Source organism: Maniola hyperantus, chromosome 12 (assembly GCF_902806685.2).
Source record: "Maniola hyperantus chromosome 12, iAphHyp1.2, whole genome shotgun sequence".
Lineage (NCBI taxonomy): Eukaryota > Metazoa > Arthropoda > Insecta > Lepidoptera > Nymphalidae > Maniola > Maniola hyperantus.
In genome coordinates, this window is record NC_048547.1 from 12,754,045 (window position 1) to 12,770,603 (window position 16,559).

At 36.9% G+C, this 16,559-nt stretch overlaps 1 protein-coding gene across 1 annotated transcript in view; it reads right to left on the minus strand.

Moving 5' to 3' along the window:
* The window catches only part of LOC117986940 (acid sphingomyelinase-like phosphodiesterase 3b), a 92,072-nt gene extending 75,928 nt beyond the window's left edge, over positions 1-16,144 (minus strand). Inside the window, exon 1 of the mRNA XM_034973897.2 lies at positions 16,014-16,144. The gene's annotated coding sequence lies outside the window, so the exon portion shown is untranslated. The remainder of the gene's footprint in view (positions 1-16,013) is intronic.
* Positions 16,145-16,559: the final 415 nt, after the last annotated feature.

A 16,559-nucleotide genomic window follows, 5' to 3' on the forward strand; every position in this document is an offset into this window, starting at 1 on the left:
ATTGGTTTGCACGTGTTCTCGTGTAGAAAAGCGTGCCATATTGCATTCTAGCAACGTTATTAAACACGTGATTGTGCATGTTACTCGAAGTAGGTTAACTGTTAAGTACAGGTTCCGTAGAGAAAAATGATTTGTGTTATGGTCTTTATGTGAGGTTAGTTTGTAAATAAGGTGGTTACGTTCATACGCTCTTAGATGATAAGGACTACTTAGGAGTGACCTATTACTAATTTGTATGTTAACTAGTGTGTGTAGTAGAGCGAATAGATACTCACAAGAGAACTTTAGGTACAGAGCTTACCAACCTACAGAGTTGATTGAGTACTATTTTTTGTTCCGAAATTAAATCTCAAATTAATTAATTAAGAGCCTCAATAGCTCAACCGGTATATGAGTGGACTGAAAACCGAAAGGCCGACGGTTCAAATCTCGCCCGTTGCACTATTGTCGTACCTACTCCTAGCACGAGCCTGACGCTTAATTGGAGAGGAAAGGGGAATATTAGTCATTTAATATGGCTATATTCTTTTTTAAAAAAAAAAAAATCTAAAAGGGAAGAAATATAAATGTATGCGTTAAATATTATGTTATGTTACATGATTACTATAAACATATCAGAAGTGAAATTAAATATTAATTACAACGAGCAGTGGCTTATCGAGAGTTTTACCTTTTATAATAACCTAACTGCAATATTAACTTGATTAGGGCACAATAATTGCTATTGCAACCACTCAATCAAAATGGCGACCTAAACACAAAAGGCATTTACGTCGTTAAGTTTCGAGTCAGAACGAGACTAGCTTAAAAAAACCGGCCAAGTGCGAGTCAGGCTCGCGCAATGAGGGTTCCGTACTACAGTCGTATTTTTTCGACATTTTGCACGATAATTCAAAAACTATGATGCATAAAAATAATTAAAAATCTGTTTAAGAATGTACAGGTGAAGACCTTTCATATGATACCCCACTTGATATAGTCACTCACTTCGAAAATTGAAAATACTAATTATTAGTTCATGACCACAATTTAATTTTTTTTGTGTGATCTAACCCTAAATTTACGGTTTTCAGATTTTCCCCCAAATGTCAGCTATAAGATCTACCTACCTGCCAAATTTCATGATTCTAGGTCAACGGGAAGTACCCTGTAGGTTTCTTGACATACAGACGGACAGACAGACAGACAGACAGACAGACAACAAAGTGATCCTATAAGGGTTCCGTTTTTCCTTTTGAGGTACGGAACCCTAAAAACATCAACTACCCGTATTTATACAATCGACTCAAGGTAAAAAGGCGGCAACTACAAATGCGACAACATTAGAGTTTGCTTTTTACTAAGATAGTACACCGATCGCCATTACTGAAAATATCTCAAGCGATATACTTAGTTTAAAACAAGAAGGTAAATAACAGTACCAAGTCCAAAACAATGTCTAAAGCCCTCTGTGGTTTGGGAGCCGTAAATATGCAAGTCACGTCAGAACTATAACCACCTTGTTACAGGTTCATATTAATGTACAGTCAGCGACAAAAATTGTGAGATGCGCTATAAATCATCTCAAGTAAGTATGCTGTAATAATAGTTTAAAACACTCCCCGTGGCTGCGGTGCTGTAAATATGCAAGTCACGCAACAACTATAACCACCTTGTTACAGGTTCATATTAATGTACAGTCAGCGACAAAAATTGTGAGATGTGCTATAAATCATCTCAAGTAAGTATGCTCTAATAATAGTTTAAAACACTCTCCGTGGCTCGGGGGCTGTAAATATGCAAGTCACGCAACAACTATAACCACCTTGTTACAGGTTCATATTAATGTACAGTCAGCGACAAAAATTGTGAGATGCGCTATAAATCATATCAAGTAAGTATGCTGTAATAATAGTTTAAAACACTCTCCGTGGCTGCGGTGCTGTAAATATGCAAGTCACGCAACAACTATAACCACCTTGTTACAGGTTCATATTAATGTACAGTCAGCGACAAAAATTGTGAGATGTGCTATAAATCATCTCAAGTAAGTATGCTCTAATAATAGTTTAAAACACTCTCCGTGGCTCGGGGGCTGTAAATATGCAAGTCACGCAACAACTATAACCACCTTGTTACAGGTTCATATTAATGTACAGTCAGCGACAAAAAATGTGAGATGCGCTATAAATCATCTCAAGTAAGTATGCTGTAATAATAGTTTAAAACACTCCCCGTGGCTGCGGTGCTGTAAATATGCAAGTCACGCAACAACTATAACCACCTTGTTACAGGTTCATATTAATGTACAGTCAGCGACAAAATTGTGAGATGTGCTATAAATCATCTCAAGTAAGTATGCTCTAATAATAGTTTAAAACACTCTCCGTGGCTCGGGGGCTGTAAATATGCAAGTCACGCAACAACTATAACCACCTTGTTACAGGTTCATATTAATGTACAGTCAGCGACAAAAATTGTGAGATGCGCTATAAATCATCTCAAGTAAGTATGCTGTAATAATAGTTTAAAACACTCTCCGTGGCTGCGGTGCTGTAAATATGCAAGTCACGCAACAACTATAACCACCTTGTTACAGGTTCATATTAATGTACAGTCAGCGACAAAAATTGTGAGATGTGCTATAAATCATCTCAAGTAAGTATGCTCTAATAATAGTTTAAAACACTCTCCGTGGCTCGGGGGCTGTAAATATGCAAGTCACGCAACAACTATAACCACCTTGTTACAGGTTCATATTAATGTACAGTCAGCGACAAAAATTGTGAGATGCGCTATAAATCATCTCAAGTAAGTATGCTGTAATAATAGTTTAAAGTGCTGTAAATACCTTGTTACAGGTTTATATTAAAATTGTACAGTACTTTAAACTATCATTAGCGTTATCAGCGTTAAGCAAACTAATTTGAGAAGTTTTAGAAAATATTATTATCAAACTGCGAGAACTGAAAATCAATGGAATATTACCAGTATAGAAAGAAATAAAAAAAGAAAGTAGGTATGTATATTTATTCGTTGTTGGCATCATAGACAAAAACATGCAAATGTACCATTTCCATCTCAGCACAATTGAATCAAAACATAATAATAATAATAATAATAAATACACTTTATTTGCACAACCACAAGAAGGATTACATTAAAGAATAAAAAACACAGACAGAAGGAAGATACAAAAGGCGGCCTTATCGCTAATTAGCGATCTCTACCAGGCAACCTTGAAGATTGGAAAGTATAAGGAAAATTAGATTGCAGGTGGTGTGTAATATACTAATAAACATACATTCAAATCTCTATAATCTCTATAATCTCTATAATATGTATAACGGATAATAATTATCTCTTCTGTTTATTAGGCTTCGTTAGGGGTAAGTTTGACGACTTCCCTGGCGCAGTGGTAAGCGCTGTGGTCTTATTAGTGGGAGGTCCCGGGTTCGATTCCTGGCAGGGATTTGGAATTTTATAATTTCTAAATTTTTGGTCTGGTCTGGTGGGAGGCCTCGGCCGTGGCTAGTTACCACCCTACCGGCAAAGCCGTGCCGTCAAGCGATTTAGCGTTCCGGTACGATGCCGTGTAGAAACCAAAGATGTATGGGTTTAATAACAACTGCCATACTCCTTCCAGGTTAGCCCGCTCCCACCTTAGACTGCATCGTCACTTACCATCAGATGAGATCGCAGTCAAGGGCTAACTTGTATCTGAATAAAAATAAAATAAAAAAAAAAGTTACCTTTGCATATTTGGCGCCAACTGTACCTAACCGTTGAATATCGCTTTATATTCACAGGTAATAACCTAAAACCGAGCCTTATCCTGAAGAGGTTCCCTGGGAGGCACATTGCAGAAACGTTGATTATTTATAGGGGTACGTAATTAACGCAGCTGTAATGAATATATTTAAACACCCCTATTATAATGTGGGTATGACAGTTTATGGTCAATATATTCTTCGCATAACGGACATTCTTTGCTTTCGGTTCGAACCTTAAAACAGTTTTTGTCCAGCTAGGTGATTCTCTAACTCAGTGTCTAACACTAAATGATATCCAACGAGGTTGGTTGGTTCTACATTGCTGCTTCACTGGGTCCCACACAATCCCACTAATATTGTAAAGGCGGAAGTTTGTTTGTTGGTTTGTCTTTCAATCACGACACAACGGAGCAACGGATTGCCGTGATTTTTTTGCATATGTACCTATAGTAACAGAGATGTAAAGTGACTACAGCCAATTTTTATCCCGGAAAATCAAGGAGTTCCCAAGGGATTTAAAAAATTCTAAATCCATGGAATGAAATTGCGGGCATCTGCTAGTTGTCAATAAATAGATGTAACAGCGAATACACGTATAGTACTTAAGCGACAGATCAAAATGGCAATCGGGTTATGCCTCATAACCCGTAATATGCCTCATAACTCATAAATCGCGGCGATAGTCTCGCCAGCCACCAAATTCGATACAACCATATAACCTAACATATAAATGTATGCGACAGGTTGAAATGGAAATCGGGGTATGAGGTGGGGGAACGCCCCGCACGTCACTCGCCCTATCCCGCACTGGATTAGCGCGGGGGCTGTGCGGGTGTGCGGTGCGTCCCCGATTGCCATAATATATAATATTCGTTTCTCTTCGAAATTAACTTCGAATTTCGCACAATTTTATTTATCTACGACTTACTCTGACGATGAATCTCTGATGGATTAACCCCGAGGTGATTTCACAAGAATTCGTCTCTCGAAAAAAGCGCTGTTGACTTTCGATTCCAGCGGTAATGTCAAAGCTATCCTGATTAGAAAAAAAACCGTGTAACTTGGGAATCGCTTGAAGCGCAAAAAGCCATGTTCCTTTTTTCATCCACCCGGATGCGATCGCAAGCGGATCGAACATGCGACCTAAATATCGACTCACATATCGTTATGTCTGTCGTGTCAATGCCCTATAGAGCTACTAATAGCTTTTTCTACTTATCGTACAGCTGTCAGACATCAAAATAGACGTAAGTAAAGGTATGACTCCGAACCACGCTGCACACAGCAGTGCTGCCGCAACAGTGCTGTCGCGGCACTACTGGTCCCCATACAATCTCTATAAGCTTATATGAGATTACATTCCGAGCTAGGCAGCAATGTTCCGCTACATTGCAGCCGCGACATGCTGCCTAGCTCGGAATGTAATTTCATATAAGTTTATAGAGATTGTATGGGGACCAGTAGTGCCGCGACAGCACTGTTGCGGCAACACTGCTGCGTGCAGCGTGGTTCGGAATCATACCTTAAGGGACAAGATGACAAAATAACAAGTTTATAATATAATGCATACATTTTGAGATCTCATTCGCCATTTTTGTGTCAATTGTCATGTCTAAAGTACGATTTTAGTCCTTGAGAGTTGACACATAGAGCTAAAATGAAGAGTGAGATCAAAATGTATGCACTCCAAACTTAATGATTTGATCACGTAATTGCAAACATAGCAGTCTCCATCGCCCACTGAGTGACTATGAGCTTTCTTATGATGCCTAGCGACCATGTCTCGGATGCATGTCATCACTGGCAACACGAAAAATTATTATTATTAACTAGCGGCCCGCTCCGTCTTCGCACTGGTAGTTATTACAATTTTTGTAGGGATCTCTAATTTTTTTGAAATAAAATATAACCTATTTCACTCAAGAATCAGGAGCTTTCTTCTGGTATAAGAATTTTCGAAATCGGTTCAGTAGTTCCAGAGATTATCCCCTACAAATAAACTTACAACATTTACCTCTTTGTAATGTTAGTATAGATAACTATTATTGAATAAAATGTAATATAAAAATGAATCACCAAATATGTTGGTCATCGCAAATCTCGAGAATCGCTGAACCGATTTCGCTAATTCTTTTTTTATAATATTCCTTGAAGTACGAGGATGGTTCTTACGGAGAGAAAAATTTAAAAAATTTAATCGACTGTTAGGCGGAACGAAGTTCGCGAGGGCAGCTAGTTTTTGATTAAATATTGATGCCAAAATGATTATAATGCTTTTCAATGTAAAGTTGTCTGAACAATATTTTGATTCCGTCTCGATTTTCGATACTTGATAACCACAAAGTTTCGGAAGTTCATTTATAAACTGAATGAACAACCCTGCTTCAATTTTCGACTTGAACTTTACAGATTTATTAACCTAAAATCATAATTAAATTTAACACACAGAGTTGTCAAGTTACTAGAGTAGCAATGTTCTAACAAATAAGAACAACTTGCAGCCTGCAGGCATAAATCTATATATAAAAGGAAAAGGTTACTGACTGACTGATCTATCAACGCCAGCTCAAACTACTGGACGGATCGGCGTGAAATTTGGCATGCAGATAGCTATTATGACGTAGGCATCCGCTAAGAAAGAATTTTTGAAAATACAACTCCTAAGGGGTTCGAAATTGTGTAGTCCACGCGGACGAAGTCGCGAGCATAAGCTAGTAGCGTATAATATCTGTGGCAGAGTAAACTAGAGTGAGTAAAATCTCGGTTTTACCCTGAATCGACGATATGTCAAATACTAATATTTGGTTGCTATGGTGACGTAAAATGAAAAATAAATAGGGTTACTTTAGGGCTGCCTGCATCAAATGTACCTACTAACATTTGACGCCTGCCAGCAAAGCTATCTGCAGTGTCTATCACTTGTCAACAGCAGGGTGATTCTCTATCTCAGTGTCTAACACTGAACGATAGCCACAGAGCTCATTTTTTAATCCGTTGAAGGTTTTCTACGAAAATATATTTTACTACCACCCAGTCAAGCAGCAATGTAGAACCACCCAACCTCGGAGGCTATCATTCTGTGTTAGACACTGAGTTAGCGAATCACCTAGCAGGTCTGATAGCAGCCAAGCGCTAGTCTATAAATTTAAAAAGTTTTTTTAAAGTGTGGGTTATCTTTGAAACCTGATGTATGAGGTCTACTTCTCCACGATCCAACTCAATGATTAAAGACAACAAATCAGTGTTGCCAACACAATAGAAGCCAACGCGGCGCGGCCCTCGGAAATTCAATATGGAAGTTTGTTCGGAACGAAATTATACAGCCAAAGGGACTAAGTTTCTCTGTCGTAATGTTTATTTTGTCCGGCTTTTTCTTGGTCTTTATTGAAGTAAAAGAAGAATAATAATTTTTAAATTGAACCATTAAAAGTTACAAGGGTCCTTTTTGAAATTACGTGCTCACTAAAAGCCCAAAGTGTTTGTATTGTTACCAAACTCTTGCACAGTTTAACCACTGAAACACACACACACACACACAACTGAGTACAGTACACGGCCGAAGGTAATGTACATCGACTTTTAGAAAGAGATAGCAGATTCGTAGAATGCTGTCTCTGTCGTTGAGACCGACAAAACGCCATATAAGTATGAGTGACAGAGACAATGCTCTACAAAGCCGAAGTGTCATTCTAAAGGCCGATGTACATTAATTATTTCGGCCGCGTACTGTAGATGACATTTTATACATAGGTATTTTTACCATCCTTGGTGTCGGCTATTAAGCCTAGTGATTAAGATTTCGGCCTCTTATTTGGGGGTTCAGGGGTTTAATCCAAAAACATATCTCTAACTTTTCAGATTTATTTTGCTGCTTTAACGGTGATGGAAATTACCTATAGTAAGGAAATCTACACGCCTGATAATTCTCTATAATGTTCTCAAAGGTGTGTGAAGTCTGTCAATCTGCACTTGGCTAGCGGGGCGATAACTTAAACCCTTCTCATTCTAAGAAGAGACGTGCGCTCTGTAGTGAACCGGCGGAGATGTACATACCTATCCTACAATATATCCTCGTAGCAATAGTTTTAAGTTAGCGTAAAGAATATCACCACTATATCATCATCTTACAAGTGCAACAACCGACTATCAAAAAACTGTAATTTATTAGATACCTACTAGCTGACCCGGCGAACTTCGTACCGCCTAACAGTCGATTCTTTATTTTTTTATTTTTTTTAATACTTACAATTTTTTTAAATTTTCTCTCCGTAACAACAATCCTCGTACTTCACGCAATATTATAAAAAAAGAATGAGCAAAATCGGTTCAGCTGTTCTCGAGATTTGCGATCAGCAACACATTCAGCGATTCATTTTTATATATAGAGCAGATGTACACTATACTATGCACACGCTATATTATATACCTAGAATAATAAAGGGGGATTCCAACATCAATGATTATATATTATACTACTCATATTTTATTTAAGAAGATTTTTGACGTGAATTAGATAATACAAAGAACCTCATTTAACATGGCTGTTATAGAAAAAGAAAACCCGAGCTAAAGCAAATCTTTATCCCGGATAAAAGAACATTTTAAATCCCAACAAATCCTCCACCGCTGCATATGAGGTCGAATATAAAAGAAAATTTAGGAAAAGTTCTAAAAGAAAAGAAGAACAAACTTTTAAGTATCTGTGAAGTAAATCCCCGCCACTAAGCCTTAGCTAAAGTGAAATATAAAATTTTCATCGCTCGCCTTAGATGTGAAAGTTTCTTAATAATGAATAATTAATGATAAATATCAAAGACTGGTTGTATACGCGTCCTATCTTAGGTCACATCATCACTTTCCATCAGGTGTGATTGTGGTCAAGCGTGTGCCTATAATTAAATAAATAAAAAACCGGCCAAGTGCGAGTCAGGCTCGCGCAATGAGGGTTCCGTACTACAGTCGTATTTGTTCGACGTTTTGCAGGATAATTCAAAAACTATGATACATAAAAATAAATAAAAATCTGTTTTAGAATGCACAGGTAAAGACCTTTCATATGATACCCCATTTGATATAGTTATCTTACTAAGAAAATTTAAAATACTAATTATTAGTTCATGACCACAATTTAATTTTTTTGTGTGATGTAACCACAAATTCACGGTTTTCAGATTTTTCCCCAAATGTCAGCTATAAGATCTACCTACCTGCCAAATTTCATAATTCTAGGTCAACGGGAAGTACCCTGTATGTTTCTTGTCAGACAGACAGACAGACAGACAACAAAGTGATCCTATAAGAGTTCCGTTTTTCCTTTTGAGGTACGGAACCCTAAAAAAGTTAGCGTCTCTTCCTCATTACCATGCCAAATCAGTTTCGATAGAGTTTATTAGTCAATACCTGCCAACGAATACCTACTGTAGTTTTTAATTAAAATCCAGCGAAGCAACACAGTGTTTTCGTAAAGCAAAAAATAAAGAGACTACATTCAAACAAGCATCACCCCGAACAGTGGCAACGTAAACAAAAGGATGAATAATGAAGAGATTACCTTGGCTCCATTTTTCCCATTCAACCGATGCCGAGTAACGCATACTGTGGAAGAAAAGCGGTCGCGACCTTTATATAGGGGCACGGGTAACACTGCTCGACATCCAATGACATCAATTAAATGACAGGCGTCCACATTTTTAGGGTTCCGTATCTCAAAAGGAAAGAAGTAAATAAACAAATAAATAAAAATACTTTTTACTTAAGTAAACTTTCACAAGTACTTTTGAATCGACGGATGCATGTACCACTGGTTCGGAATGCCTTTTCTACCGAAAAGAACCAGCAAGAAACTCGGCGGTTGCTCTTTTCAAATATTTGATATTATACAATATTATGCCATGTATAAAAAAAAGTATTTGCAGTCCTGTGCGTTGCTGGAACAAACTGCAGAAGGAACTGTTACTGTTATAACATGTAATGTGTGGCACAATTTAAGAAATAAACGTTTTTCTTTCGTTCTTTTTTCCTTCTGTCTGTCTGTCTGTCGTGTCTGTTAAGAAAACCTTTGACCTAGATTATGGACATATCCATGAATTTGATAGGTAGGTCTTATATCACAAGTCAAGGAAAAAATCCGAAAACCGTGAATTATGCGGTTATATCACAAAAAATATTAAAGTGTACAACATTTTAATTATTTTTTCATGAACGAAAAAATACAACATAGTTTACTAAATTACATATGAATGGCGCTGTCGGTCACTAACTTGCACTGGTCTACAATAAAAGTGTTAGGTATATCTTGTACGAAGGTACGGAACTCTTCGTGTGCATGTCAGACTCGCACACTAGTTATATTACAGTTGTTTGCATCACAAAAAGTTTCTTAACTCTGAGTGCCTCGCGGCAAAAGCCTTCTCCAGTGCTTCCGGTCCTGTACCACCCTTCTCCAGAATGGACCAGCTGTTAGTTTCAGCTCATCCTCTCAACGTCTTTGCTGCCGACCTTTGGTTCTTTTCCCGTCTCGTGGGTACCACTGGGTCACTAGGGTACTCCACTTTACATGGGTGTCTCGGAGCATATGACCTGCTGGTCAATCCTGGTTAGTATTATCTGTGACCATGGTTCTTTCTCTAATGTCCTCGTTTCTGATTCTGTCTTTTCTCTTCACTCCCAACATACTGCGCTCCATTGCTCTCTGACATCTTTCAAAACTGTCCCTATGGGCCATGTTTAATGCCCAGGTTTTGCCTATACCAATAACCTATTACCCAGTGGCGTGCAGGTCATAAAGGCATAAATGCACTGCTTACCCCAGTTGTATAGCTTAATGCATATTTTTCATTATGACCTGCCAGTAAACAGGTTCCTACCTAACTAATGCCTACCCTGGCTTCGAACCCTGTGCACGCCACTGCAGTATTACCAAAGGTTAACTGGAAGATAATCTCTCAGACCACTACGCTAAAGACGTAATTGAAAGCTGGCACCACTAAGTTTACTTCGCGCAATAATTGCAGACGTTGCGTATACCTACAATACCTACAATACCTACAATACCTACAATACCTACAATACCTACAATACCTACAATACCTACATATACGTATTATCGATTGAATATTAGTGTTCCTAATTAAATAAATAAAAATAACATTTTTTCCTATTCAAAATATTTTTGCGTCGTTGTATACACGTAAGAGCAGTGAAATTGTTTTCCATTAATTGATTCGTATGTAGGTTAAGTTGAATAAACGGGAAAAAGCTCCTATTTCTAGAGCTTTTGCAGGGGTCCGTAATAAAACAAGAAACTCTTATAGTTTTGTGCCGTCTGTTTGTCCATCTATTTGTTAGACTCGCGCACTGAAGAATCCGTACTACAGTCGTATTTTTACGACATTTTGCACGAGAATTCAAAACTGTGATGCATAAAAATAAATAAAAATCTTTTTTAGAATGCACAAGTGAAGCCCTTTTAATTATGGTACCCCACTTGATATAGCTATCTTACTTCGAAAATTGAAAACACCTAATTATTATTTCATGACCACAATTTTTTTTTTGTGTGATGTACCCACAAATATACAGTTTTCAGATTTTTCCCCTAATGTCTGCTATAAGACCTACCTACTTGCCAAATTTCATGATTGAAGGTCAACAGGAAGTACCCTTTAGGTTTCTTGACAGACCGACAGACAGACGGACAACAAAGTGATCGTATAAGGTTTCCGTTTTCCTTTTTTTTTTTAATTTATTCATTAACACGCAAGATAACAATTTATATCTTGCCAAACTGTACATCAGTTTGTTGGCGAGATTACCTATTATAAATTAACTTCACTGTATTCAGTTGGCGAAGGAATCCTAAGGTACGGAACCCTAAAAACAAACGAACACACTTTCGCATATATAATACTTACAAGAAGTGATTTTGTAAGTTTAAGGTACATTTCGCTGGATATTATTTCTTTACTGCAGTAAGAAATATCATCCGATTTTAGCCGTATTCCTGGAGACTCGCTAATATCCAGCAATACAGCGAAATTAAAATTCCATTTAGCTATATCTCATGTTCACATAAATACGGATAGGTATTGTACAATATTTATTGGCGGCATGTTTACGAGTTATATTTGTTTTATGAGGCAATACTGAATATTTGTAATGCGTTATATTTATGTAGTAATATTTTTATTATTGACAAATATTTGGAGTAACTAGCTCCGGGGCAGTGGCGTGCACAGAGTTTGGTGCCAGGGTAGGCATTAGTTAGGTGAAAACCTGTTTTACTGGTTGGTCATAATGAAAATATGCATTGAGCCATTACAACTGGGGTAAGCACTGCATTTATGCCTTTATGACCTGCACGCCACTGCTCCGGGGCCACGTAAGATTCGAATAAGTTTGTTATGTATCATCATCATTATCTTCGCTGTTTAACTATTAGTCTACCACGCTGGCCAAGTGCGGATTGGCAGACTTCACACACCTTTGAGAACATTATTCTAGAAACTCACATAATGCAACTGCATACCGTAATGAAATTAGTGACCTCTGCGTTGTGATAACGCAAAGACAAACTGAAATTTTTTATAATAATAGTTCCTCGAGTTTAGATCCTACATCGGTTTTATCAATTTAAAATGTTAATTCAGGCTTGGAAATAGGCGAGAACCGACAAATCCTTTAAGACGGGACGCGGCGCAAACTGACTAACAAGATGGCCAAATTTGCTTTTCAAAGAGATCAGATTAAAGTCTTTTAGTGAAACTCCTAGGAACACTTGTTTAATGTATTCAATAATTCTATAGAAACATTTCAAGATATTTTGATTAAATACAGGTACTTCTAAATATATGAAAAGAAAAGGTGACTTTTTAATTTATTTATACAGAAGGGGAAATTTTCATGGACACCCAAAGGGTAGTGCCAGAATCTTACCGTCTAAAACCTCTTCTGTCTCCCTGTTGGCCGTGTGCCTTTCAGCCAGCCAAGGAAAATGTGACTTACTGACTGACTGATCTATCAATGCACAGCTCAAACTACTGGACGGATCGGGCTGAAAGGCATGCAGATAGCTATTATGACGTAGACATCCGTTAAGAAAGGATTTTTGAAAATTCAACCCCTAAAGTGGTAAATTAGGTGGTTGAAATTTGAGTAGTCCACGTGGATGAAGTCACGGGCATAAGCTAGTTAATTTATAAATGTGTCGGCTCTTCTAATCATAAACAGTTAACAGAATCGATGATTGGACAATATGATTATTTTTAAAAATAGCGTGCAACATTTTAAAAGTAATATTTTTACAATTAATATAGTTTACCAAGACATGAAAGTTCATTAAGTATAGTGTTGAAAAAAAATCATATAAATTAAATAAGCAAAAAGAAATAAGTAATATAATGTCACATGACTATAGGACATTAAATATTTAAGAAATTAATTATCTTTTGCTCTAACCGCAAAGGAAAACCAACAAACCTGTATGCCTGAAAGTTCTCAAAGGTATAATATGAAGTCTGTCGTTCAACACCGGGCCAGTGTGGTGGACTATAACCTATGCTATTCTCATTCAGAGAAGCAAGCAAGTGTTTAATTGTTTAAAACCCCATAACTCCGATAAGTTAGAGTTGCAAGTTGTGCCCGGGATCAAACTCCAGAATCCCCTAAGAGGAGACCGAAATTCACCTTACTAACTAACATAATATTCATAATAGGCACCTACACCACATAAAGTGTAAAACATTAATTCAGTTTTAATTGTTGTAACTTAAAGCTTAAGTTTAGTAAAGGGTAAAATAATTACTTACCGTAGATTTCATCATCATCATGATCAACCCATCACCGGCTCACTACAGAGCGCGGGTCTCCTCTCAGAGTGAGAAGGGTTTTGGCCATAGTCTACGACGCTGGCCATGTGCAGATTGGTAGACTTCACACACCTTTGAGAACATTATGGAGAACTCTCAGGCATGCAGGTTTCCTCACGATGTTTTCCTTCACCGTTAAAGCAAATGATATTTAATTAATTAAAACGCACATAACTCCGAAAAGTTAGGGGATCGAACCCCCGACCTCCGATTAGAAGGCGGACGTCCTAATCACTAGGCTATCACAGCTTAGATTTACTACGTAAATAAAACAAATTATTACAGCGTATTATTGTAATCCATTGTGACCAAGCCATCGCTGGCCCACTACTGATCACAGGTATTCTCTCAGACTAAGCCCAGAGTCTGCCACGCTGGCCAAGTTTGGATTGGTAGACTTTACAGATCTTTAAGAATATAATGGAGAACTCTTAAGCATGCAGGTTTCCTCACGATGTTTTCCTTTACCGTTAAAACAAGTGATATTTAACAGCATAAAACGCACAACTCCGAAGGTTAGAAGTGCTTGCCCAGAATCGAACCTCCATCCTCCCAAATAGGGGGCCGACGTCTTAACTACTAGGCTATCACGTCTTTTTAGTTTATTTTAATTAAGAAAATAATATTATATTACAATAATCATTTTATACTCTATACAAATTTGGGTTTTAGAACTCAAATAAAGAGTAGTCTGGTTCTGGCTTTTAGAATATTAATTACTAAGTTTCGTACTATGTACTATTCAAATTAATGTGTTAATTCAGAATTTGGTTGGTAACTCCTTTGTGGGTGACTAAGCGGAAAATTACTAACAAGATGACCGCTGTAAGCTGTCCAAAGCGGTAAGGCCTTAATAATTTCAGCATAACGCCAAGTATTTGCCAATTTCATGCAGGCCAGTAATTGTGGCTCTTTTAAGAAAAAAACCAGTCCAACCAAAAAAAAATTGCAAGTCGTACTCGCACATGAAGGATTCCGTACCGTCTTACTGTAACACTTTTGAATTTTTTCAACTTTTCATAGCTGGAAAAAGAGGGATGGGAAGAAGTCATGGCTAAGTAACATCAGGGAGTGGACTGGCATAATAACAGTTGGAGAACTGTTCCGCCTGGCCATGGACAAGGAGTAAGTAGTTTAAACAACTGACTGCTGACCTTCAGTAATAGAGAGGCACTAGAAGAAGATGAAAAAGAACTTTTCATGGCAGATATTTTGAATTTTTTAGTATATTATGTTACTTCTCAGACCTGGGCGCGTTTGGAACCCTCGTAGCTTTAGTTTTAAGTTTGCGTAATAATTATCACCACTATATCTTACAAATCTAACACCATACCAGACCATCAATAAGAGTTATTTATTACCAATTTTGAATAAATCATTTGACTTTGACTTTGACTTTGACTTCTTAAGTCAAGTGTAAGAGCTTTGTATATATTCGTCTTCATTGGGCACCCTATCTCGGTCTAATTTCATCAAAACCAATTTAATTGCTAAGCCATGAAAAGATAATTAATAGATATAGACTTACACACACAACGTAATTGTAACTGACGGAAAACTCATCTCATCTATATTTATAATAAATGAATATTTTTACATAAAAAGTAAATATGTAGCAGTGTAGCTACATAAAAGATAATTATTACATGAATATTCTAATAACGTAGCAACTTCCTAGCTGCTACGAAAATGTCTACGATTAAATTTATTTCATCAAAGTAGATGATATCTGTTTCCGGGATATAGATAATCTCGTTGAATTCATTAATTTGTTGATGTCTACCCTTTTGATTAAATTCGCAAACCCTCGCGCTTGTTTCAACATAAATAATTCTATATTAAAACAGACCGTTATTCGTTGTAGCAAGAAAACCCGTTGTGTAGAGCAAACCGTGAATTTTAACAAAACAACAAATGTATTTTTTAATAATTATGTTTTTAAAGAAAACCGCTTCAAAATATTTCACGGAAATCTTCAACTAATTGAAAACAAATAATATTATGGAGTAAAAAGAATTATTATTCTAAGCTCTAACTCAACTAACAACTATATTTATATAACGTTTTACTAAAAAAAAATATTATATAGTAAAAATGTATTTTTATTATAATTTACATGGAAATATTTATTGCAGGAGAACAGGGATACAAGATTTAGAATATATTTTACAAAGGGCGCAAAATATGTCATTATAGTACAAAATGCCATTGCAAATATTAATTTTTTTAAAAAGACGCAACAACAATTTCTAATAAACCTACGTTGTATAAGAAAGTCCTTGAAAGCCGTTATATAAAACAAAGATTTACCAAATCCCAACTACCAAATAAAACAACAAATCATCGGAAAAGAAATACAAAACAAAAGAAAAAGATATTAGCATGGAATTCTCACGTTTTGTATTCCGTGTAGAGTTCACCAAGTCAGTACATAAATCACGATTCTCTCACGACACGTTCACTCGCGATTTCCGATCACACTGAAGGACTGCACGAGAGACACAACCGCTCGCCACGACGGTCGGGCGACGAATGACAGGTAAGGAAGTTCCCCCCACATCAGTAAATGGCAACACTTGTGTTATCACTTTTTTGTACAACTTTTGACAACTGTCGTTGTGCTGATGGGCTTTGTAATTTGTTGGGGGAACCTGTGATGAATTTATTTATGTTACGTATTATACTTTCTTGAGTGGTTAAGCCGTTAGTACTATTATATATTCTGTGGTTAAGCGTAGCGGATATCACGCAAAGTTAGAAGCATCATTCATTAAATTTCTAATCGATCAGCTTTTGCGCGTGACTTCGTCGGTGTAGAACCTTTCTACCACAGAAAATATAATAGTACTAATGCTACTCAAAAAATCAAATGCTATTTTATTTTATTCACTTCAAAAATGACCAAATTTTATCTAATACTAGCTTATGCTCGCGACTTCGT